This window comes from Stegastes partitus, unplaced genomic scaffold, assembly GCF_000690725.1.
Source record: "Stegastes partitus isolate 25-593 unplaced genomic scaffold, Stegastes_partitus-1.0.2 Scaffold54, whole genome shotgun sequence".
Classification (NCBI taxonomy): domain Eukaryota; kingdom Metazoa; phylum Chordata; class Actinopteri; family Pomacentridae; genus Stegastes; species Stegastes partitus.
In genome coordinates, this window is record NW_007577785.1 from 176,306 (window position 1) to 202,575 (window position 26,270).

Below are 26,270 nucleotides of genomic sequence, written 5' to 3' on the forward strand. Positions count from 1 at the left end.
GCCGCTCTTCTGTGTTATTGTTGTATGTGGCGCAGAAAAAAGCATCTGCTGGGATAGAGCGCCTGTAGTTGGTATCCTGGAGGGATATCCTGGTAGAGGTCGTCAAACTGGGTCCGGGTCAGCCGAAAATAGCGCTGGAAGTGGCCATCATCCAGGCGCAGCTCCTGGAGACGGTGCTGGAATTCCCTGAGCTGTGTGCATCTTTGGAGGATCCTATGGACCTGGACATGGCGACGTCTGGATTCGCGTCATTCTTTAGACACGAATCTCTCCGCATTTAACGCGCGAATGACATGAGTTATTTGCATGAATGAAGCGTGTTAACTCAGTGCATACATGCGTACAAATATGCATGAGTTGCACAATGAATTCGCGTCTTGTGTGAACACAGCATCAGTGTTGTGCGTGGCTAGTAGCTACCAAAAGTGGTCCAAGAAAGGACAACCACTAAACAGAGTCATGGATGCTCAAGACTCCGTGATGCAAGACTTCAATGAAAGCTGATCCAATCTCACAGAAGAGCCACAGCAGAATAAATGTAGTGCCTAAAAAACGTATTCACCATCTGTGGAAGTTTTAATAATACTATATTGCATCAAAGTGAAACCATATTTTTACAAGGTTAATTTAATTTATTGAAAATATAATGGGCTCAGTAAGTGATAAATGCATAAGTATGCAGCCAATCTAGACACTGCAATTTTATCCCGTTCTCTTTTGAAAAAAACGCTCAAGCTCTGTAGATGCAGGTGTCTTTGTACTACAATCTGCTGAGATGCACCAATTGGCTGCACCTGTGTTGAATTAGGTGAGTCACTTCAAGACTGAATACACATGACATCACTTCACATTTTTTTATTTTATTTTAAAATAATTAACACTACTTTGTAAAATCTGTTTTCATTTTGACATGAAGGAGCCTGTCTTGGAAAATTCTTGTTTAAAAAAAAAAAAAAAAAAAAAAAAAAGTCAAATTATATTGACTATGATTCAATGTAGAAAAGCAAGAAAGGGGAAAAACTTCCAAGTGGGGTTAATACTTTTTACAGGAACTTCAGGTGAAAATCTTAATGTGGGCTATTATCATAATATGTGCATATGGAGCAACATAGCTACAGAACAGTCCATGCTTTCCCTGTTTGCTGCCAAAGGCACCTACAATGAGCATGTGACTGTCAGAATTGAATCATGGAGCAATGGAAAAAGGTGGCCTGGTCTAATCAATCACATTTTCTAGTACATTATGTGGATGGCTTGGTGCATATGCATCCATTACTTGGAGAAGAGATGGCAGCAGGGTGCAATAATAGAAGAAAGCAAGCCAGCGGAGACAGTGTGAAGTTCTGGCCAATCTGCTGGGAAACGTTGGGTCCTGGCATTCTTGGGGATCTTAGTTTAACATGTAGAAAACTACCAAAACATTGCAGGCCATGTACACCCCTTCATGGTGTGTGATATTCCCTTAGGCCGGTGGAATCTTTCAGCAGGATAATGTGCCTTGCCTCATTAAAAAAAAAGTGTTAAGGCATGGTTGGAAGAATAAGGCCAAGAGTTCCGGGAGTTGACTTGACCTCCAAATTTTCCCAGATCTTAAGCCAGTAAATGTAGTTTCCATTCACACTCTATGTCATCTCAAGGCACTAGTAAAGTGAAGACCTTACAAAACCTATATAAAGAAACCCAACAAATTTTAAGTTTCCTTTAGGATACCCTTTGAGCAAATGCTTGGGGGACAAAAAAATAAATAAAAAAGTCCATCGAATGTCTGCAGGATGTGCTTAAAAAACAAGTCTGAAAGTTCCACCTCACAACTTTAAGGACTGAAAGGATCTGCTGCTGACATCTTGGTGCCTGATACCAAAGGACACCTTCAGAGGTCTTGTGGAGTCCACACCTCAAAAGGTCAGAGCTATTTTAGCAGCACAAAGGGGACCTACACAGTTATAGGCATGTGGTTTTAATGTCTCTAATCTGTGTGTCTATAACATTGGGTGGCACACAATGACAGGATGTTTGTCTTTTGTTTTAGTTGGCCTAGAAAATGTGAACATATGTGGTACCACTATGCAGTTTTATCCAAAATGTATACACAAAGAAAATGAAAAAATGCTATTTTGGTGATATTTCAGTGTATTTAAAGATACAATAAAGCAGGAGTTGTTAACTGAAAAATGAACAATGTGTTACTTGACAATCTGAGACGATCTGAGAGCTAAATATGCTCTTGTGCTGCCATGACCAATGTAGAACAGAAGGGGATCTCAATATTTACTACTTTTTAAAACCTTCCATAAAGGAATAGAAATTGATCAATAGCATGCGTGTTTTAAGCATGTGACTTCTAAATATTGTTTGTCATGGTTGTGCTACAGGTGCATACAGCTGCACTGACAATGAAGGAAATTATTTTAAAATATATGTTTGTTTTTTGACTGTTTTTAATGTGATTTCAATTTGCAGTTTCTTGACCACTCTCTGTGTGCCAAAGATACACATTTATGATTTTGGACCACAGAAATTTGGCTTAATTGATTTGTTACGTGATTTTAAAAGGTTGTGTACACGTCTACTTTCAATGTCAGTCTTTGTCAGGGCCCGTTTGAGTTTTACTTGGGGTATGAGGACATTTTGATTGGTTTTCATTTATAGAACTTCAAAGGGTTTTTGGAGGTTTAAAACCTTAACTTTAGGGGTCAGGTAGTTTAGAGTAGGGGCAGAGCTAAGACATTTAGCTGTGATTGTTAAGTTTAGGTTAAGGGGCTTGGGAATGCATAATGTCAACGAGGGTCCTTGCAAAGCTAGAAGCCCGTGCATCGTACTCTATAGCTCTGTATCACTCTCTCTCTGTTGTGCAGAGCTTGTCAGAAAGGAAGCTGGGATTAGCGAGGCTTTAGCATCAAATCTGACAAAGGTAATACCAGTAATTAGCATTCACTAGAAGATTGTGAAAAGATGGTCGTGATCAAAGACTGTGCCAAAGAATTTTGTTGCCAGCGTGCTTGTGAGTCAACAAAGAAATATTTCCTTTGTAATTTCTGTGCAGTCGGAAATTCTTTAAAAATGCTCATGTGCTGTCAAGTGTTCAGCTTGACAGTACATCTGCAAATCTACAAAGCTATCATGTAAACCACCACAAATGAGGTGAGGATATAAGACCTTTCAGATAACATCTGAGGGTTTTCTTTACGCCGTGAAATAACTTAAGAAGTGTTATAATTCATATTTAACCCAATTTATGCAACAAATGTGTGGACTTTGACTGATATTTCCATTCTTAGGAATATTACAGGCGATGGCTAATTTAGAGAGATTATAAAATCTTTGCAAAGCAGGAGAGTAATCAAAATGAATTTCATATTTAACCAAATGAGGTGAACCATTAGTCTTCGTTATTGTCTCATTTTGTTACATTAACCGAAAACAATTGCAGGAATGGATACAACTCTATTTCAGCAAAGCTTGTCTGGAAACACATGTGTTTTCCCTGTGGCAGAACTACGTGTTACATAGTTAGATAGAAATAAAAGTAGTGTTGAGTTTGAAAAAAAAAAAAAAAATCATAATCATAAGAAATAAAAGAAGTCGTGCCTAAAGGGAGGGAATTAGCAAGATGAATTCAATTACAGAATGTGAGCCGCATCCCAAGTCCCCCATATTTTTGCATCAAATGAGATCTTGCACAGCCCAAAACCCTCATTTGTTAATCCGATGTTTAGAGGTGTGATTCAATGACGCCACTTTGGCTTTCAAGGCCACATTTCCAGGGCCATTTATGTTGATTTGTCTCACAAGTGGTGCAATTAAGGAACGCCCTTCATTGGCAGGTTGACTTACATCCACTTAACTGCAGTATCTGCTTCTCTGTCGCCCCTCTGTTGCTTTAGATTTGTCAAACTAAGGCCATCAGTGCCAGGGAGAAGAAAAGGGATGAGGGAACAAGACCTGTGAATTAAAGGTGTAATCATCAATATCCAGGAGCACTGACTCACCCTGGGCTTCACAGCAAGCGCCTTTCTTCTGTCTATTGAATTTTGTTTGTACAGCATGCCATTGTTTGCCATGTGGACACTCTCTTCATGTCTTTCTGACAACGAGCAACATGAAATGGCTTTTCATTTAGACGCTGGCAAACGTGGTTGTTGCTTGGATAGAGTCCTTAGATTCAATAGCTATTGCTTTCATTTAAAGCCTTGATTATTTCTTAAATTTTTTATTTTTTAAAAATGTATTTGTTTGTTTATTTAAACGGGACAGTGCGTATTAATGAATGTACAATCTCAGGTTGCAGTAAATATGCCGGATTTAGCACAAGGCTAATTTCCATCTGGTGTCCCACACACAATTTTTGTCAAATGACACAGACAAATGTGTTTTCTTTTATCACATGGTCAAATGTGCGAGACAAAATAGGACAAAATGAGTAAAACATCTAACTTCTTAAAATAGTTGAATATATGTATACAAAGAAAAACAAATACAAAGTAGATACTATATAGTTCCAGTTTGCATGAAATTTGCTAAACAAATAAATTTGAGATCACAGACAAGGTCCGCATGACTAGGTGGTGTCTATGTAAATACTGCTGTTTAACATTTCCCTTACTAGTGCAACACTGGAAGCCTCGTCAGCCCCTGTTGGGCAGCCTGCTGAGGTCAGCATCCACAACACGACAGGTCCTGCTGCCCATCTCCTTTTGGGGCACGACATTACCATATAAACTTTGTTAATGACCTTGTCATTTACACAACTTAATTACCAGAGTTGTGTCCCTTGAACATCTCCCTGTATGAATTATACATCAGGACAGTGGTTTCAGATGAGGTGCTGCAGAGTTTGGTAAAGGTACGCCAGCTCGATGCTTCAGATCTGCTATCGTGTAAGTGAAAGCAATAAAAAGCCAAATGGGAACAACCTTTTTTATTTTTTTTTTTGCAGTGTCATGGAGGTGTCATTATTATTTATTTATTTATTTACTTATAAAATCGAAAAGCCGCTCAATTTGGGAGAAAGAGGAAAGTTGCTTAGGTCAATGGATGAGTTCCTCATTAAATAGAATCATTTGGGGAAAGACTTCACTCTCCTTCGAACTGAAAAAATGTAGAGAGATATTATCACGCTGCTGTGGTAGCAATACCTGATTCTGATGATTCAAATATTTGTAGTGTTTGATGCTAATCTGGCAGGGCGTGGGCACGGATGTATTAAAAATGCTGCATGTGGCTTGTTGAGTCAAGGCTTCAGATAAAGTGTGATGCTGGAATTGAAGAGGCTGTTTGGCAAATTTTGTAACTTTTTCAATAATCCAACCAGAACACCCACTTCATGCAGCATAGGCCAGGTTTTGTGGGAAAAGCTTTGTTTTTATTCTCCACACAACACTATTGGCATCACTTTTTTTGTGTGTACAACAGAGTGCGACAGTATCAGTACCTCTGACGTGCACGCTGGCATCGCCATTTGTATGATTCACTGTGTCTCGCCAGAGGAGAGGTAGCTTTGCCCTGCCTTTGAATGTGACCATTCAAAGTTTTATTTTTGAAGCATGCCGAAGCCTTTCATCTCGCAGCCAAATTGTCCCAGTGATCAACAGTGATACCAAAAATCTCCAAAACATTTTCCACTAATTATTTTCTTATACTCTTTTAAATTATACAAGACATACATTACTATTTATGCAAAAAAAAAAAAGTTAGTTAAAATTTTTTCCTGCTAGAAACATGGACGCATACAATGAAGAGAAAAACCTCAACCTTGCTGGCTTTAGAGAAGGAAAAGATGATTTTCTTCATCATTTTTCTAAAAGAAAAGTTGATTTCTTTTACAAGCAGCTCTGCAATATAACAAAAATACTGCAGGACAATGATAAACAGAAATATAGAGAAAAAGGCCAAAAGAGTGACTGCAGGAGGAAAAAGTAACAACATAAAATGAGAACTAATTTATGTTTTCTTGATTTAGAAAAAAAAAAAAATTCAAATATCGATGATGTTTTGCTACCTGGAAACCTTTTAGGCACAACGCTTTTAACCACTGCAATAAAATCATTGCTTGAAGGATAATTTTTTCGATCATGTTGAGTCCTGCTGTGTTTTTTGGCAGACAGGCACATATATTGATGTATCTGTGTGCCAGATTAAAATTGTGATTGTCATGTGGTATGGACACGACTGTTATCAAGGCAAGAGTGGCTTTCTAAACACAGTTTTAGTGCAGTAATTCATTACGGTGTTGTCGTGAATTTGTAGCATGACTTCCTACACGACGGGCGAGTCACATATGCTCTCAAAAACAACAAGTGGGAGGAGTAGTAGGAGAGTCAGCTGTCGCATCCTCAGCAGTCTCATAATAGTCAGCTATCAATAAAACATTTGAGCGCAGTGAACAATGCATTTGTTATCCCTGAGTGCTGTCAAACCCAAGGTCTTGTGTTTTTTTTTTTTTTTCATTTTGAATAAATGAAATGACCTGATTTAATGATATAAGGTAATGAGGGAAATAGCTGGAGCCAATATGTTCTTTTAATGAGCTATAACTAAACAGCAATCCCTTGAAAGAATTAAAAGGTTTTGTGTTTTATTCAGTAATCACTAAGGCTGCTAATATGCAGCAGAGACGTTCACTGTCATCCTCCATCACACTCACATATGCACGCACACTAGATTGCAGTCAAAAACACAATTGAAAGCCATAATATTTAAAAGCTATTTTTCAATTACCTTCGTCAACATCCTGGAGGAATATTAAGCATTTTTACTCATCACTTTGTGCAGTTAACTGTGCAAAAAAAAAAAAAACACACCCTCAAATCGAGATCACTCGACACATCTGTCTCTTTTCTGCCTTCTGTCTATAATGCCAAGTGTATTGAAAGATAAGCTCTCATTCTCGATGCTGGTCAGTTGTTTAGGTCCCAGTCAACACACAGGAACAAAGCGCAGTAGTAAATCTCTTGCAGAAATAAGATGTCAAAGAGCTTTGTGGTCAGCAGCAAGTCTCAGTAAACAATACAGTATGTTTCAGTATTATAGTGTAACAGATGGTCTCGCATTATCTTCAAGCACTCTTTGATATGGTGTAGAATTCAGTTGAATCATTGACTGATAGCTGCCCACTCCCTGAGGCAGCAAAGCAAACCCAAACTAGAATATTTCCACTGCCATGCTTCATAGCTGGTATGAGGTTCCGCTCCTAAAAAGCCACCTTTATTCTGCCCCAAACATGCCAGCTGTTATTGCGGTCAAGCGGCTCTGTCTTTGATTTGTCTGTCCGGAGCACATTATTCCAAAAGGCCTGATCTTTGCCTGTGTGTTCATTGGCAAACTTTAGTTTTCCTCTAATGTTCTTTTTGGCAGCGGCAGCTTGTCTGGCACGCCTCCCTTGCAGGTCAAATTTGTGCAATCTCTTTCTGATTGTAGATGCAGCACTTTGACACCTGCAGCTCCAGTAATGAAATTTTGGGATTCTTGGAAACTGTTTTTGGCACCAAATAGTCTGCTCTTGGGCCGAAACTGCTGTGGTGTCCAGTCCTGGACAAACTGGCAGTTGTTCGAAATTTGTTCCCCTTATAGACGATTTTCATTACAATAGATTACAGTGGAATGAGTCCATTGAATAAATGTTTTGAAACCTTTGCCAGCCAACCCCAAATGTTTTTCTGAAGGTCTTAGCAAACTCTTTAGACGTTGGTATGACAACAACACATACTTCAATAGCAAATCCACAATGATATCACGGGATAGCATATCGGTAGCATGCTATTTGAAGCACAGTTCAAGTGTCATTTAACATTGTTAAAAAAAACTCTGATGAGGTGAGATAGTTAGCTTATTATAATGACCGTACACAGGTTAAGGTTAAATTCATCTGTAAGTCACTAGAGGCTGCATCATGTAATGTGACTTGCAAAAAGCAAAAAAAAAAAAACTCCATAGTGATAAAACTCAACATGATCCAATGAGAACTCCAAACCCAGATGCAATTGTTTTAAATAACATAGTTTCCACATGACATCCTCAAAGGAGGTTCTGATTTACATATTTGATGGTGTGATAAATGATGTGAAATTATTTTTTCCATGAGACAGATGTTGACATATTCAAATTGTGAAAATAACTACAAACTGCCAATGCATACGTGTAATTTGTTGGAGTATAATACCTCTTTCTGTGGGCACTGTTTCAAAGAACATTGAGTGTGTGGTTCTTCCAATTACATTGAAAACACCATTTTATAATGTAACTGTATTAGTGTAGGGCTGCAGGGTGGCGCAGTTGGTAGCACTGTTGCCTCGCAGCAAGAAGGTTGCCGGTTCACGTCCTGGTGGGGGCACCGAAATCTTTCTGTGTGGAGTTTTCATGTTCTCCCCGTGCAGCGTGGGTTCTCTCTGGGTTCTCCGGCTTCCTCCCACAAATCCAAAAACATGTTGAGGTTAATTGGTGATTCTAAATTGTCCGTAGGTGTGAATGTGAGTGTGCTTGGTTGTCTGTCTCTAAGTGTGGCCCTGTGGCTCCAGCCCCCCGCGACTCTAGTGAGGATTAAGCGGTGTATAGACAATGGATGGATGCATTAGTGTAACTATGATGAAGAACCCTGATGTTTCATCACCCTAAACAAAGTACACACTGGAATCCAAGATGCAATCTTTCCCTAAACTTCAACCAAATTTGTGCCTAACTGTAACCAAGTCTTGTTTCAATGGTGATTTTTTTACCAGTTTTGAAAGGCATAAACAAATGGCGTCAGCCTGCTGATATGAGCGTAAGATTAGAAAATGCTTCTGTGTCGAGAAGGCAGTGAGCAAACAGTGCAGTTTGTCATTTTATTTGGAGGACGAGTTGACAGTCATGTAAAGTCTTTTACTCAGACCGACACATTAACAATTGCTGAAGAAATAAATAGACAGACAGACAGAACAACAAACATCCCCACATTACAAAGCCTCTTTATTTATAAGTGCTGATGGAAGTGTCATTATGATTGCAAATAATTAGTGGCAAGGCAAAGCACTGCACAAACTAAAATTTGCTCCCAATGTTGGTGCTAGATTAAATCAGAAGATCTCTAAAGTCACTGAGATTCCTCCACTCGAGGCCATGAATGTCAATCCAGTATCCATACACAGCTTAATCCTCACTAGGGTCGCGGGGGGCTGGAGCCTATCCCAGCTGAGTTAGGGCGAAGGCAGAGGACACCCTGGACCGGTCGCCAGTCTATCACAGGGCTACACTTAGAGACAGACAACCAAGCACACTCACATTCACACCTACGGACAATTTAGAATCACCAATTAACCTCAACATGTTTTATGACTTGTGGGAAGAAGCTGGAGAACCTGGAGAGAACCCACGCTGCACGGGGAGAACATGCAAACTCCACGCAGAAAGATCCTGGTGCCCCCACCAGGACGCGAACCATCAACCTTCTTGCTGCGAGGCAACAGTGCTACCAACTGCGCCACCCTGCAGCCCGGCTATGAATGTCTTCACTAAATTTTGTCTCATGTCATATTATTATATGACACTATAGTGACATTTCAACAAAAGACTGAAAAGTGTGACCTGCATGTGGCACTGAAGGAAAGGTAGACCAAAGCCTCTAAGATTCATCCTCTGGCGACCATGAATGAAAAGAAAATAAGCCATGTTTGAATCTTCCCCTGGCCTCCACTAATTTTCGAGTACTTTTTCATCTTGGAAAGACAATGTTGACGCTCATTCTAATTTTGTCTCAGAGACAGTCTCTCTGTAACGGGATTGCCCTCCTCACAGCAATTAATGCTTCTCTTTTTCTTCGATTTTTCACTTTTCACTTTTCAAGTTTGTTTTGGAGGTTATTCCTATTTGATCTACTCTATCCATGAATGAACTGCTATCAAATTTCAAGCCATCTTATTGAAAAATTTTATTTAACTGAAAACTAATAAGTTCTGCCTCAGTGTAGCGTAAAGCCAGGTGCCCCCAAAATGGTTTCGAGGTACCCTCATGGAACATGAAAGCCTTTGAAAAATGTTTTGGCAATCTATGTAATAGTTGGGGAAATATTGAAGTCTGGACCAAACTGGTGGATCTAGTGATTGACATCGCCAGTGGGCAGATTAGCACGGCTTCTCCTTGACTGAACACTGGAGGTTGTAAACCTAGTTAAGCAGAGCTTTACACAGATATTGCCTGTATGAAGCTTTGGGATCGATAAAACAAGACTAGGACTAGTTTTAAAAATGTAAGTTTAAAATTTCAAGTTGAAAACATTTACTGCACTAGCAGACAAATTTGCACGTGTCAATCAAAAGATGGCTCATGTTTATGCTCTTTTTTTTATTATATTTGATCTTCGCAGCTCAGGTGAAGTCTTTGTTTGCTTAGTGTCAGTTTGCATATCTTCCATCTGCACTAAACTCATCATAATTCTGCAAATGTAAAACCCTTTAAACATGTCTGACAGAATTTGACAATGCTCTTGTGGGTTTGAAAGAAAGGTTGACTGTTCACCAGACACATAGACCTTACTGGTGAAAAGGTCATTGCACTCTAAATAGTCAATGTTTCTGGAGCCATTCCCATGATAGAACCGCTGATAACTCTCTAAAATGAAATCTATCTGTGCCTGTGATGCATTGCTGTTTCACCGCCATTGGCGTTAATTCATTACAGAAGAACCAGGCAGAGATTACAGCTTTGTATTCCTTGACAATGTCACGCAGGCCTGCGCCATCCAGATAATTATGAGTCGAGAGCTGTGGCCTCAGAATGAGAAAGCTCTCTGAGCTCATCTCATTCTTCTGAATGGGCCTCTGTCAGATACTGACAATGAGTGACCTTGTGCTTGGAAAATCGTACTGAATTAACCATGGAGCAGATATCACTTATACACCCTGGCTGCCTTCCTCTTGAGGGGCCTAGAGTCATCTTTCAAAAATGAATCAACTCAGCTGCCTAAATTATGTCCCCCCCTCCTGCCACACAACAGAGACATGCTAATTTTCTTCCCCCCACTATATCCTTTGGCTGTGTCTTAGAAGCTAAAATCGACGTGATTGTCATCAGTGTAGATAATTGATTCTGTAACTGTGGCACTTATTAGTTAGACATTAGACTATAATTCTGATAATGGAAACGTTATATGGCTTTATAAAGATGGGTCTTAACCCAGCTGCCAGTTTCTGATATATTTAATGTTCAACATATTTCTGATGTTTTTAGTTGAGGTTTAGATTCTGTCAACTGTGAATAAGGAAAAACAACAATAAATATATATATATATAAAAAAATAAAACAAAACAATACTCTTGTTGAATATCAGCAAGCCTGTCAGCAGAGTTCTCACAACTCTAACCTTCCTGTCAAACATCACTGTGGGTGTAATCAGCACTTTTCTTATGAGATTTAGTTTCTTTCCAAAATGATTTTATTTGCCTGCAAACAGTTCTTTAACCATAGTGAATAAAGAGATGAACTTATAGAACATTATCAGTCTGTCTCCTGGTAACATACATAGGTTGTATTTACTTTGTATGTCCTTTTCTGGATATGGTTGCATGCAGATAAAAAGGTTCACTTAAATTCTAAAATATTAATAATAAAAAGCATATGCAAAGCAGAAAGTTTCATTTACATATTTATTTATTTGGTTGTTGAGTATCCACCCCTGAAACTCTCAGTGCAGCTAAGGTGAATGACATTTAGTTTGTAGTATTCAAAGCATCAAAAAATGACATTTGTAAAACTCAACAGTGACGTGCCTTTGCAGAAACAAGCTTTGCTTATCGACATTGTTATCATTCAGACTGCTTTCTACCAAAAGCAAAAGCTACAAAACCTTTCGAGATAAGGAAAAGCTCAGGCCAGACACTACTAAAGGTGTTTTGGAAAGTATGCATTAGGGTGAATTGATATGAATCATGCAACACCTGAATGGTACTTTTGTTCTCTGCAACTTTCTGCCGCCTGTTTAATCCACTTTGCTCTAACAGATTTCTTCCTCAGACAAAAGGGAAAATGAAACAAACAAAAAGTGAAAACCTCATTGTTTCTTCTGCTCACTGTTCAGCAATTAGCGCCGTCCACCTTTCGCTGGCGGACCGTGCACTCATGCATTGTTTGGCTGTGCTGATTGAAGTTGTTGACTTAAACCTGCATGCCCTCACTGGCTTTCTTGAGAGAACAAGTACAAATTGAGCTGTTGTGAACACTCAATTGAATACTCAATAAGAGCTGTGGTCACTCATTTGTTGGTTCATTTGTTTTGTTTTGTTTTTTTTTAATTTGTTTGCTTTCATGATATTTTTGAAAGTGTCTCATTTAGTGAAGAAATAATTCTGCACACAGGCAGATTTGAATAGCATTATGTGACTCATTTCTTTCTCTGCTGTACGGTTTTGTTAAGATTTGCTGAAGTCCATTGTATGTCAGAGTTTTGTCTAGGTGTGCACACTTGACTATATAATGCAGATAAGCTCTTATGCAGATGCAGGTGAGGATAAACCCTGTATTCAGCTCAGTTATCTTAATGTTTTGAATAAGAAAACTACTTTACTTTTACTTTAAGTTGTCACAGCTACTCAAAGAAATCCTTCTGGTATCGGTTCAATCAATTGACAGAGCCAAATGTAATGTTTCAGCCTTCTGTCTTAATCAGAAAGTGCCATGTGTATGAAAGAAAGTGAAAAACACCCCTCTATAAATAGGGACACATAAAAACCACATACTGTATACCTTGGAAATATATCATGGAAGTTTATTTATTTTGAAGTACACCCCCTTTTCTCTCATAAAGCTATACTGTTGAGCCCAAAATTAACAGATGCATGTCTGTGTGCCAACATGTGCCTACATGTTTTACATTAATAGAGCACAGTAATAGCACCTTTACTGCCCTGCCAGTTTCATTTAGGCTGATATGGCGGATTGCTCTAAAGGTACCTAAATACTTTAATAACATGGTAACTCAGTTTAATTCTTCAGCCAAGGCAAAAGCCGAGGATTTTTGTCTGTCTCTCTGCAAAATCACAAAAAAAACCCAAACTGGCCAAATTTCATGAAACTTGGTGGAGAGGTGGAGCAGGCAAAGAAAGAACATATTAAATTTTTGTGCAGATTCGAAACACTCTGAAAGTGGCATTGGCGGATGACTGCGCTCCCTGAGTGACCTTCTAGGTCAGTAATAGCACTTACTGAAGTCAGTGGCTCAAAGTAAACAGAAGTCTTTTAATCTAACTGACTAAACAGTAGCCAGAATATGAGTTAAAAGAAAATGAGCCATGTTTGAATCTTTCCTTAGTCCCCTCTAATTTTCAAGTACTTTTTCATCTAGCAAAGGCAATGTAGACGCTCATTCTAATTTTGTCTCAGAGACAGTCTCTTTGTAATGGGATTGCCCTCCTCACAGCAATTAATGCTTCTCTTTTTCTTCGTTCTTTCACTTGAAGTTTGTTTTGGAAGTTATTCCTATTTGATCTACTGTATCCATCAATGTAAAATACCTCGCTGTTTTTGAGATAAAACTATCAAAACCGCAATTGTGCTTGGACGTATTGGTAATGTGAAGCACATAATTATGCAATGTATTGATATTTTGCAGCGTTAATGATAAATGTTGATTTTTAAAAAATTTCTTGCTCACTTTCATCTGTGAATTTATAAACTCACTATTGTTAGAATGTAACTGCATCAAAATTAAAACATGCCACAACTATTTTCAGCTGTCTTGCCTACATCACAACATTGAGAACTTTTTTTTTTTACTTGTATGCTTTGTAGTTGTAGTATGTGCAAAAGGCACATTGAAAAATCTACATTCAGGTAGATAAAAATGTAATTACTGAGCTGAGCCTGATAAGAATTTACAAAGACAGACAATCATGTCAAAATAAAGACAGGTTTCTACAAAGTGTTGTCAGTTAGTTAAAATTCTACAATGTAATATAAATAAATGTAAACATGTTCATACCCTAAATAAGGGCCTCACCTAATTCAACACAGGTGCAGGCAGTTTGTGCAAGAAGTCACAGAATTAGTGAAATGGAGATCATCTAAGTGCAGTGACTGTGTCTCAGGTGATTGTAGTACAAAGACACCTGCATCTGGAGGATCGAGTCATTGATGAATCAGTACTCCTGGCTTTAGCTACACAAAAGAACACTCCAAGAATCTCATTGTAGAGGTTATTGAAAAGCACAAGTCAGAGGCTCGATACAAGAGAATGTCCAAGCCACTGAATATCCCTTGTAGCACAGTTAAATCCATTTTTAAGAAATGGAAGGAATATGGAGCATGTGTTAATCATGCTAGAGCAGGCCTTCATCAAAAACTGAATGATATGCAAGAAAGAGGCTAGTGAGGGAGGCCACCAAGACACCTATGACTCCTCTGTAGGAGTAACAAGCTTAAACAGCTGAGATGGGAGAGAGTGTGCTTTACGGGGAGAGGCAAAGCAAATAGCCACTGTTGAAAAAATGTCAAATAGAGTTTATCAAAAGGTATGTTAGAAACTCTGAAGTCAACTGGAAGAAGGTTGTTCGGTCTGATTATAAAAACAAAAAACAACCAAAAAACAATATAGAGATTTTGGGTCATCGCACTAGATGCTATATTTGGTGGACATCATGCACTGCCATAACCATAAACACACTTTTCCCACTGTGAAGGATGGTGGTGGCAGCATCATGATGTGGGGATGCTTCTCAGCAGTCAGTGCAAGGTTTGTAAATTTTTAGGGTAAAATGAATGCAACAAAGTATTTAAAAAACACTGGAGATCAACATGATGCAGTCTGCGAGAGAACTGCAACTTGGGAGAAGATTTGTTTTTCAGCAAGACAATAAGCACAAGCATGCAGCCAAAGGTGCACAGAAATGGTTTAAGGACGACAAGGTGAATGTCTTGGAATTGCTGAGTCAGAGCCCCGATCTCAATCCAATTGAGCATTTGTGATTGGATTTCAAAAAAGAGCTGTTCTCTCACAATCCCTATGTAACCTGACAGAGCTTAAGCAGTTTTGCAAAGAAGAATGGGATAAAATAGCAGTGTCCAGATGTGCAAGCCTGATTAAAACCTCTCTACCTAGGGTCAATGCTGTAATTGCAGCCAAAGGTGCATCGACTAAATTGTGATTGGAAGAGGTTGAATATTTGTGCAGTTGCCTTTTTATTTTGTATTTTCACATACCTAGCACGTTACAGATAGGTTGATACTTAACATTTCAGTAATATGCTCACTGACACCTTACAAATTATTTGATCTTGCAGTACTATATCCCCTTACAATGACTACAGCATTAGTCAGCTTAAGTTATGTTTAGGCTTTCGCATCCATTGGGTAATGCTTTCAAAAACACTGGTCTGGTTTAATACCAAAAACTGTCACACTGAGTTTGATTAAATTTAATAAGATTAAATAAGATAATTATGTCTATATTGGTATCTGGTGCGAGAGTAGTGTACTTGGTACACCTGCCATCCACCCCAATCGCCTCCTACTGAATTCAGTGCAGTTCATGAATGTAGTTATTCAATCATTAAGAAAAAAGTTGTCTCTAAACATAATTCACTCAGCAATAACGTTGCACCTAAAAGGGAAAACAATTAAGTGGAGAAGCGGAATTTCAGGGCTGAGCATGCAGATATATCAGCTATGCAACTATTTCTGTTAAATGCAATTCCTTCTAGTGAATCAGATGATCATTGAGCTATATCTGCTTTGTTGGTTTCAAGGTAATTCTTGGAGTGTCTTTCCTAAAAGCTGAAAAATGCAGCTGTGTGCCGCCTTCAGACCAAATCATCTCATCTGTTATCATGCATTGAGACTCAACAGGTAAGCAGCAGTCTCACATTGCTCACTTCCTGTCATTTCTGCATCTCTGGCACATCCACCCCCAGTCCTGCTGTCTGGTATGGTAATACTTATCACTGCCTGGAGCACACTCCAACACTTAAAACCATCTCATCAGATATCATGTATGGTAATCCAGATTCAATAGTCAAGCATCCCTGCTCACATTGAACAGACAAGAAAAAGCTTTATATTATAGGATTTAGATAAAAGCACCACTCCCGCTGCTCTGAGATCTAATTTTACCTGCTTTCAATGTGCAAAATTCGTCTAATTCTGCCATGGCTACGACAAACATCACCCCCACACCTCTCCTCTCACTCTCTTGTTTCTCAGAAGCAGAAGTCAGGTAACCAGCATTAGCTGTATTACTTTACCTCAAACTGGATTTCCAGATAAAATTGCAAAAATTGACAATGTGTGACGAAGCCAACCTTATGACACAAGGTGGTGTTTTTCATTTTTTGGGCATAATTCTTGTTTCGTTACATTTCACACAAACTCACACGGAGTAGTTTGCAGACTTTTGCATTTGTAGCTTGAGAACTGAGCTAATATTCATTGCTGGAGATACTTTAAATTTATCACAACACTAATAATATACAGTTTGTTTTAATATATATTTTTAAAGTATTGTTAAGCGTGTTGCACAGATTTACAATATAAAACAGTTAATTTTAAAACATTTACACCAAGTAGTCATTTTAATAAATCCATCATTTTACTTTGCCTCATCAAAAATGAGCTTTAACAATGCAATGATTTTATGGTTCTGGGCTAATATCCAACAAACAAACAAACAAATTAATAAATATATAAATAAATGAATAACTCGCATTGCCCTCTGGAAGCAGATGCAATATGTTAATCTCCCCCTGAGTTCATTAAAATAAAAGTCAGGCTTCCCCCCTTCATATAATTGTGACATGTGTAGTCTGGTTCTGTGTGAAGCTAAACCCCGACTCTCTAAATAGACTAGCTGTGTATACTTTCATTGTGCTGTCAATATGTTTAATGAGCTAATGAATATGTTATACACGATCATTCACACCTGTGCCGTGGTACCCAGGTGTTAACATCTGCTGTGCAAAGTTAAAAAAAAGAAATGGTAGCACTCTATGGGATACATCATGACAGGGATGCCAGCGTCTAGACATCCCCCCTTGCTTCTGCGCTTTCTGCTTTGTTGACTGCTTAACCAATCAGCTGATGTGAAAGCAAGGGGTGTATTCTTGTCAAAGCGCTGCTGGTGAACTGCCATGAAGCTTAAGCAGGTAGGTGTATGTATGCTGAAGTGTGAACACATCCATTATACAAGCCCTTTAAACATAAACTCAAAATATCAACAAAGAGCTTATAAAGTTAAAGGAAAATAGGTTTAGCCTGATGAACAACTGAATACGCTCCAGGCCAAACGGCATCAGTATGGGAAGCCATTATCTCTTTGGACCTTGTTCCATATTTTTTCAGGCAGGTTGGTTCCTGTCAAAGACATCTCTTGTGCATTAATGTTTGACATCAATAAGTGAACACACAAGTCTTCTAGCTTGTTATCAAAGTCAATTATTAGGTTCAGGATGTCAGGCTGCTTTCTGTAAACCAAGACGTTCAAAGCAATTGAGCACTGAGGGAATTTCATAAAGCCAGAACAAAGGCCATGCAAAGAGTTCTTGTCTGAATGAAAAATGGGATTGCTTTGTGTTTGTCCCTAGGCTGGTGTACCAATAACTTCAAAACATGAGAGATATGGTAAATATAGCTGCTCCCCAAACTGCCTCTTTTGAGTAACCAAAGAGGGGAAAACTGCTATAAAACAAGGGGGCAAACATGCTGTAAGATGTTTTATTAATTTATTAAACCCATCAGCAGCTTATTGACACAGCATCAAAGATGGGCACAAACATGCAAAAAATGAAACAAAATCCAAACAAGTTGCATTCAGTTGCTTGGTAGATTGCACAAGTTCTGTATCTGCCCATCAAGTTTGATTTTTTTCTTCTTAGCAGCGTATGTGCTGTGAATGACATGAATGACAGTTTTCATTCTATCTTCTTTTAAATCCACCAGTCACCCCTGGCAAAACTGCAGGCGTGAGCCTCGGCAGCCGTGAACACAGTATTGCTGGAATCGCATCCTGCTGTGGTTGCAAACATTACACCAGGTCTCTCAACCCCAGATTTGCAGCTACACGCTGCTTCTGCTTTGATGTTCCACATTAACAGCATTTGTTTCCCGAATAAGAAACACTTCATGCTCAAAAATAAAGCGTTTCACATAGTGTGTATCAGTTCAGTTTAATAATAGCAGTGTTGTTTCTGTGAAGGGTGACTGAAGAAAAACCTTGTAATTTGCTGTCATGCTATTTCAGGAGAATTTAACAAGCAAAACTATCTTTACATTCCTTAAAATAAGACTTTGACATCATGTCTGTTTGATTGTTAAGCAAACTCTGAGGGCAAACCTCAGTTGGGCCTTGTCAGATCAGTGAAGTCTCATATAAGTGTTTTACATTTTACTCATCAAGATTTTCTTCACATACAATAGAACTGATTACACAGAAACTAAACTTACCATAACCATTACACTGTACAGGAATATTTTTTAAAGGTCTTGCAAACAAATTTTGACCATTACTGGTTCTGTGCCATTTCTTTGATTCAGTTCCATTTGGTTTCATTTATATAACACCAATTCACAATACACAACATCTCAGGGCACTTCACATAGTAAGGTCAAGATCTTACAATAAATAGAGAAAAACACAACAAATCCGAATAGTTTCCTTTGAGTAAGCTCTTTGGCCACAATGGGAAGACAAAAAATGTCTTTTTCAACAGGAAGAAATCTCAAACAGGCTCAAGGAGGGCAGCCATTTGCTCTGACCAGCTGAGATCAGGGTCAAGGTTGGTGGTAACATCCAAAGAAATGTACCAACAAATGAAAAGAAGTAAGAACTTTGCAAGTTGGAAAACATAAAGAAGTTTTTTTGTGAGAAAAACACTAAATGCATGTGCAACTTTTGTTTGAAAAAGAAAACTTCACAGCTTAAGAGGCAGAAGGCTGCACAGCACATCACGGACATATCACCAGGTGTAAAGTGAGCTTGGTAGATACGCTGTAACAGCGGCACAGAATATCAGCCCCTTGACTTTCTGCTTAAGGACCAATAAAGAATTTATTATTTAAGCCTGCTGAGCAGCACACAGGTACTTTACTTTCTGAAGAGCATGCCACTTGTGCAATTTTTAAAGTCAGCATGAGCAATTGTGTAATATAAAATTGCATGATGTTGTCTTTGTGCAGAGGCAAGAGGTAAATTGGGTACAATGAGATTGTGTTATGGATGCTCACTCTTTTGTGATACGGTCAATATTAGAAAATCAGAAAAGGAAATTGGTGCCGTATTGCTGCACATCTACATTCAATATACAATTAAGCAGATGCTGATATAATTAATTACACTTGAACATTACATTTACTATGCAAACTGTATGCATACAGTAATATTCTGCAGAGTAATGTAAAAAAAAAAAAAAAAGCAGTTGGCATGTTTATGTGGGTGGTTTCAAGGCAACTCTGCTCTCCATCTGTATCATCGACATTAACATTATGCTTTTTGCACTTTTTGGCTTTTAGTGTGAGGTAGAAGAAGAGAGCTTTAGGGTACGTAGGTTAATTTAGTTTCCTTACAAAATGTGACCGCCTTAGTCTTTAACATTTAATCCAAAGGGAGGTATTTTTCAAGAAGCCAAAAGGGTGTGTGAAGGGTAATAAATCCCCAGCTCGACTCTCCAGAGCCTCGCAGAGGTTTCAACACATGCTAAAAACCTGGGCCCTGGGCTATATTGTGAGAGAAATTGTAGGTATACTTCTCACCTTAATAATGCACAAGGTTAAAAGGTCATGATAGAATTTCCATTTCTATAAAATTTAAGAGAGAGGCAAGGTGGGAAAGAGGTCCAATGCAATTACTTTCATTCATAACACTAAGGAACCATGCTAATTACTTGATGTATTAATAACTGCCCTTGCTGCTGTAACTCAAGGCCTCGGCTGCATTTCCATCTTCAAAAGTTAACCTATTAAAATGTGATGAATTACTCAAGTTGTTTTTCCACCTGACTGGACCATCTGTGTGGAAATCTGAATTGGTATTTCAAATTTTGACAAGATGCAATGAATACTGAATGTTGACTATTGATAACTGGCCAGCAGCAGTGAGGGCATGTCCTCCGCTGAATGTGCTTCAGTTCATGATCTTCTAAATACTTTTCTGGCAATGTTGTTAGCCCCAGAACCGAGAAAGGTGACGAGGGTCATGGACAAAAGATTTGGCCTTATTTAATGTTATTCTTGTTTTTTTTTTTTCTTTTTCTGAGAGTTACTGACCCGGGCTTGTATGAGAAAAGAAATCCAGTGGCTGAATATTTAAACTGTAAATTAAACTTCAATATCGCTCTATTTTGAATTATTTATGACTGAGGTTGTAGTCAGATCAAGTGATAAAACCCATGCCATCGCAATACAAACGACGGAGAGATGTATGTAGTTACATCTCCCTGCAGTAAACAAATGACCATTATGCAAAATGTTAAACTGAAAGAGAGCAATTGAATAATGGCTCTTTTGCTGTGCACATTAACTTAAAATAATCTGAATGAATCTATCCCCCACCTCTGTGGCTGAGTCTCTGTAGAATGTTCAAAGAGTGGGGCAGCCAAGGACATGAAAAACACGACACAAGGGAGACATTTTACATGTTCTTTCAAGCTTTGAATGATAGCTGGTGCTGTGACAAGAGTAATATGAATATCTGGTGAAAAGACATTTCCACAGCTTTTCACATCCTCTCCAGAGAGCTTCTTTGTTGTTATTATGGAGGATATAATGCTAGGAAAGGTGTTGTATTGATAAGATCAATAACCTTAAAGACAACGTGGTTATGGATTCATTGTTTTCAGTTGTCTGTTCAAATATCGGCATAGGAAACTGCCTCATTTACTTAATACGTAGATTTAAAGTGCAAGGGTGTGCTGCTGATAAAATCCATTAATTATTCAAATGATCTAATTTCTTTCTGACATGTTTTCTCACAAAGTCTCTGCTGCTTCTTCAAGTGTTTTCCAGCACATGGAGACGCAAATCAGACATTTCCTGAAGTTTATTATGTTATTAGGGCACACAGACTGACCTTGATGTTTCCTTGGAACATTTAACCAACCCCAAGGTGGCTATTACTGTGATGAATATTCGGCACTGCTGACAGCGCCATGGCTTATTTATTTACCCAGCGAGAGGTAGCTCGCTACCTCGCCATGACCTCACGCTGTGTCTTCCTCCCTCATTTGTCAACTTGCACCTCCTCTGGTGGCCGTGCAGCACCAACAAAGTGAGGGGCGGGTACGCAACGTGCAGCTGAGCAAGGTAGCTAAAATTTACACAAACAAACAAATAATCAAAGAATGCTGATGCAGCGTATTACTCTCTAATACCTTAATCTTTCAGGCTCATTTCACTTATTCATTTTTGCCAGCCTGTGGTGTTGATTGATTTAGATCCTCATGTCTGGATGTCCCCGCTTGAGAAACACTTAACACTGAAAAAAGACTTAACAACCTGAGAAATAGCAGACTGCTGAGCTTTCCTCGTGGGAGTCTTGGTGTGAACAAGTGCATGCTAATACTGTATACTGTATACAGTAAACTGTAAAACTTTTTTACTGCCCATTTATAGTAGATTAAAGTAGTAGTTATTTAGATTAATTGATTATTTTACCATAGTCTAAGCCCATTTACTGAGTCCAATTTTTTTTTTATTTTAATGACACATTAGAGTCCCTCAATATCCATCCATCCATCCATTATCTATACACCGCTTAATCCTCACTAGGGTCGCGGGGGGGCTGGAGCCTATCCCAGCCAACTCAGGGCGAAGGCAGGGGACACCCTGAACAGGTCACCAGTCTATCACAGGGCCACACTGAGAGACAGACAACCAAGCACACTCACATTCACACCTACGGACAATTTAGAATCACCAATTAACCTCAACATGTTTTTTTGGACTGTGTGGGAGGAAGCCGGAGAACCCGGAGAGAACCCACGCTGCACGAGGAGAACATGCAAACTCCACGCAGAAAGATTCCAGTGCCCCCACCAGGACGCGAACCGGCAACCTTCTTGCTGCGAGGCAACAGTGCTACCAACTGCGGTCCCTCAATATGATAGAACAAAAAAGTGTTTGTGTTAGATTATCAAAATAAAATGTGATCCTGTGGTTTATGGTACATAATCGCTCAGTTAGCAAATGCAAAATAGTAGTATGGCAGCTTGAAAATTAATTTTCCGACAAATGTAAACAACATGTGTTGCTTCTTTGCCATAAAGTACGGATTGCACATTTTTAACGAAGGAATGGCACACTTTGCTGAAAGTTCAAAAAGAGGCAAGATTGCATTTGAAATACTGCACTATGACAGCGTCTGAGTATTGTTGACTAAACACCTCACACCATTTCCTGCCGAACTTCATTATCAAAACTCATCCTGGGTCACCTTGTGTGTGCTTGCTCTGTACTACACAATGCCATACTCCAGTAAAAGGCAAAGCAACAACAAAAGCACCATTCAGTAACTTTAACTTTAAACTACAATCCTTTACATAATCACCAGCATCGCACCTGCATTATAAATGGAAAACATCTGTTACAATTATACCGAAGAATAACAAGAAACAGTCGCTGCTCTCGAAGTACAGCAATAACCTCAAACCTACAAAGAACGAACTGCAGATGCTTAATATAGAAATGTATCAGTGAAACAGTTCAACCTTGTTTCCTAGAAATTATTCTTCAATGCAACTAACTGTCAACAGCAAATATACTTTTGTGGTTTTGTGTAAACTCACTTGATGGAGGTTACAGTACAGAAAGATCATGGTCGTAAATGCAAAAAAACCCACACTGACGAGAGAATTTTTACACTTAACACAATGTTTGCTACCTTAACCTCAGCACACACTGCAGTCGAGGTGTCAACACTGGGCTCTTGAGTCAAAGTCTTCAGTTTTGTTCACTTGCCATCCACACCGCCCACTTCCCAGCCACATTTGTCATCACAATGTAACTAAGAAAACCATTTAGCAGTATACAAACAGAATTTCTAGGTGACTGGATTGTGCAGTTGCTGAGTAAACAAAAAACGGATACAGCAGTAGCTGCAAGCATTTGTACATCATACGAAGAGTATTGCAAAAGATGAGGCTGTGTATCTCTGTTGTGACCTCTTCATTATAAGTGAAAACATATTTACCATACTGGCTGATTGAGGGTTTTTAAAATATAAAATAACACACATTTCTTAAAGTCCATCCCTTTGCATCTCCCTATTTCGTTCATTTTGGCCATTGACCTCTCAAATTTGTGGAGCATTTTCATCACCACAAAAGAAACCTTAGCCCTAATCTGCACGTCAAAGACAACCCCTAAATCTTTATGCTGGACGGAAATGTTAAAGTTGGAGTCTGCATTCACATGAAAGAGAGAAAGATCTAAGGGATGCCATAAGCTGGGCTCTAGGGCCTGAACAGAGAGACCCTGAAGACATGCTGGGAATATTAGAGAATGATTGATACACACAGCTGGGGAACAGAGCAGCAAAGGAATGTTGAGGAGTTTTTATCTTGCCCCGTTCCTTTTGAAATATGGTTTACAATTTTCTGCTCATTCCCATCCCCTAATAACCTATGGATTATAACACAGGACTGCCAAATGTCTCCCTTAATTCTCGTGAAAAGATACATGATATTCACACGTGCCTACTGCTACTTTGAACCTCACACCTCAGCTCAGACAGACATTATGTCTCTTTCACATGGTTTCTAACATTATGTATCTCTCTGTAATCAATCATATATGTTATCTGTATGAAAATGAAATGAATAAAAATATATCATGACTACTGTGAAAGACCAAGCTGCCAGACATGGGGAGTAATATTGTAGGGTAGATAACGATGAGCTGAAAGATGCTAAAAAAAAACCCATGGAACTGATAAGAACTGCAGATTTTGGAGATAATTCTCTGTTCATCAACTCTTTTCACAGACATAGCCATCTGATCCTGTAGTGTAGCTATTTGCAACCATGTCTCCTAGAAATTACTTCTCTGTACAACTGGGTGGATTAATTTGGAATGAATACAGTACCACATTTTTTTTACTGCATTGGTGTCAACAGGAGGTGGTTGGGGTAGATGGTGGGTGTACAAAGCACTAGACTGTAGTCTTTACTTTAAGTTAGGGACAAATTGAAGTTTTGGTTAACTGTAAATAAACATTATACGAGGTGTGTCAGGAAAGTTCCAAGACTGGTGTCACAAAAGATATATTTTAAACCCAAACTACAAACTACGAGTTTCCCTTTCAGACGATCAACCAGCACGTCTACAAAGAGATCCTGCGCCGTTTGCTTCGTTCAGAAGATGTGAGAATTGTGGCAGGACAAGTCGTGGCTGCTTCATCATGACAATGTGCCTACTCACAATGCCCTGAGCATCCGACAGTTCCTGGCTAAGAAGAACATCGCCGTGCTGGAGCAACCTCCCTATTCACCTGACCTGGCTCGTGGGATTTTTTTCCTCTTCCCCAAGCTGAAGGGGGTCATCAAGGGGACCTGTTTTGAAGACGTGGATGACATCAAGATGGCTGTGACAACAGAGCTGCGGAGGACCCCGGAGGAATCCTTCCAGGAGTGCATGGCGGTGTGGCAGAGAAAGCTGGGAAAGTGCATTAGACTCCAGGAGGATTACTTTGAAGGGGAAAATGTGTAGTTTTGATTTGAAATATATCTTTTGTGACACCAGTCCTGGAACTTTTCTGACACACCTCGTATGTCTCAAGTATTTATGGATTTTTCAATTAGACCATAATCTTCCATTAACCACAGCTAAGTGCTGTGTGGCTAAACATAGCCATAAAAATCTGAGTCATCCACCAGAAGTGGACATTGTACTACATGATCAGAAATTTTATGTTCCATTCAAAACGTATTTGCTCTTGCACTATATACATGAGGGAATGGAATTTCTAGCATATTGAGTTGATATATACCAAAAGCAATAATATATTTTTTTTTAATTTAAAAAAATGAATGGCACTTATTTTATTGAGAAATAGTGTAAATATTAATAACAGATTTGTGCCAGGCCATCCTGGCTGTTAGACTGACCTCCGTAACCTTCAGCTGATCTTCTCTCACTGAGGTACTCATTCGTGATCAATAAGCAATCAGGGAACTTGTCTCTGCACGCTTTGGCCATCGAAAGTGTTTACGAAGTAAGCAATCACTTTTGCAAATCACTGTTTTATTTGCTGTCATATAATCTTACCTTCACCCATATCAAGCCATGAGGCTTCTGGCGTAATATCCATTTGCCAATGCAATAATTGACCTTACAACACATTATGTGTTTTCATTGGGCTGATGGAAGTTCATTGTATTCATTGTTTTGCTTTTACACGTGCTGCACCAGTAGTTCGTGAGACAGAGGTGTTGTTTGTAGAGAGGGTTCAGAGCACTCTAACAACACTGCACTTAAAACAGGCATTTCACAAACATATTTATACCATGTCAGCAGCAAAATCTCAAAGGACGCAGCGTGACAAAGACCTGTCTGGCAACCTTATAATGATGAACCCTGTTGTAGATATTTTAATATTTGGCATTCACATAAGAAGTCAGCCACAGATGACATTGTGCTCTAATCTTGCTGCTGCAGTGTAGGATTCATGGTTTGCTAAATCAAAAAGTGTCTGAGCTGCAACCAGGCTCAAAATGTCATGTTCCTGCAAGAGATATGTAATAAAGGGATTCACTGTTCTTCTAGGCTTTTTCTACAGACAGCTTTCTGCAAAATCAGAACTATTTGATGTCAATTACTTTGTGGTTTAAAACATCAATGCAAAATAACTGGAGCGTCCAGTGATTATTATTTGGCTTTTTGACTTTGAAAGCTATAAACTTTTAGCAGAGTTTGTTTTTGCACTCCTGTTGGATGCTATTTGCAGCATGAAGTAGCCTTTGACAGACTAATTTCTTGATTATATGAAACCTTGTTGCTATGGTTAAGATCAGATGATATTAAGCAATGTGTATTTATATTTACTGAACCTTAAATGTTGTTTTATATCTGGCCAACGTGCCGAATGAAAGCAAAACACTTTCACAGCAACATGAAAGTCTGCAAAAGTAGTGCAAAAGCACGCCCGCCAACTCAAGGACTAAACCTATTTAAATATTAACTAGACAAAGCACAGACAGCTTCTTATTGAGTCTGCCAATTGATTCTTCTATATACGTTTAAATTCAAGCCAAGGGGGACCTGTACTTTCAGCTAAAAAAACATTTGACAGATGAACGTCCATATGGAAGGTACACGGAGGCACTTTT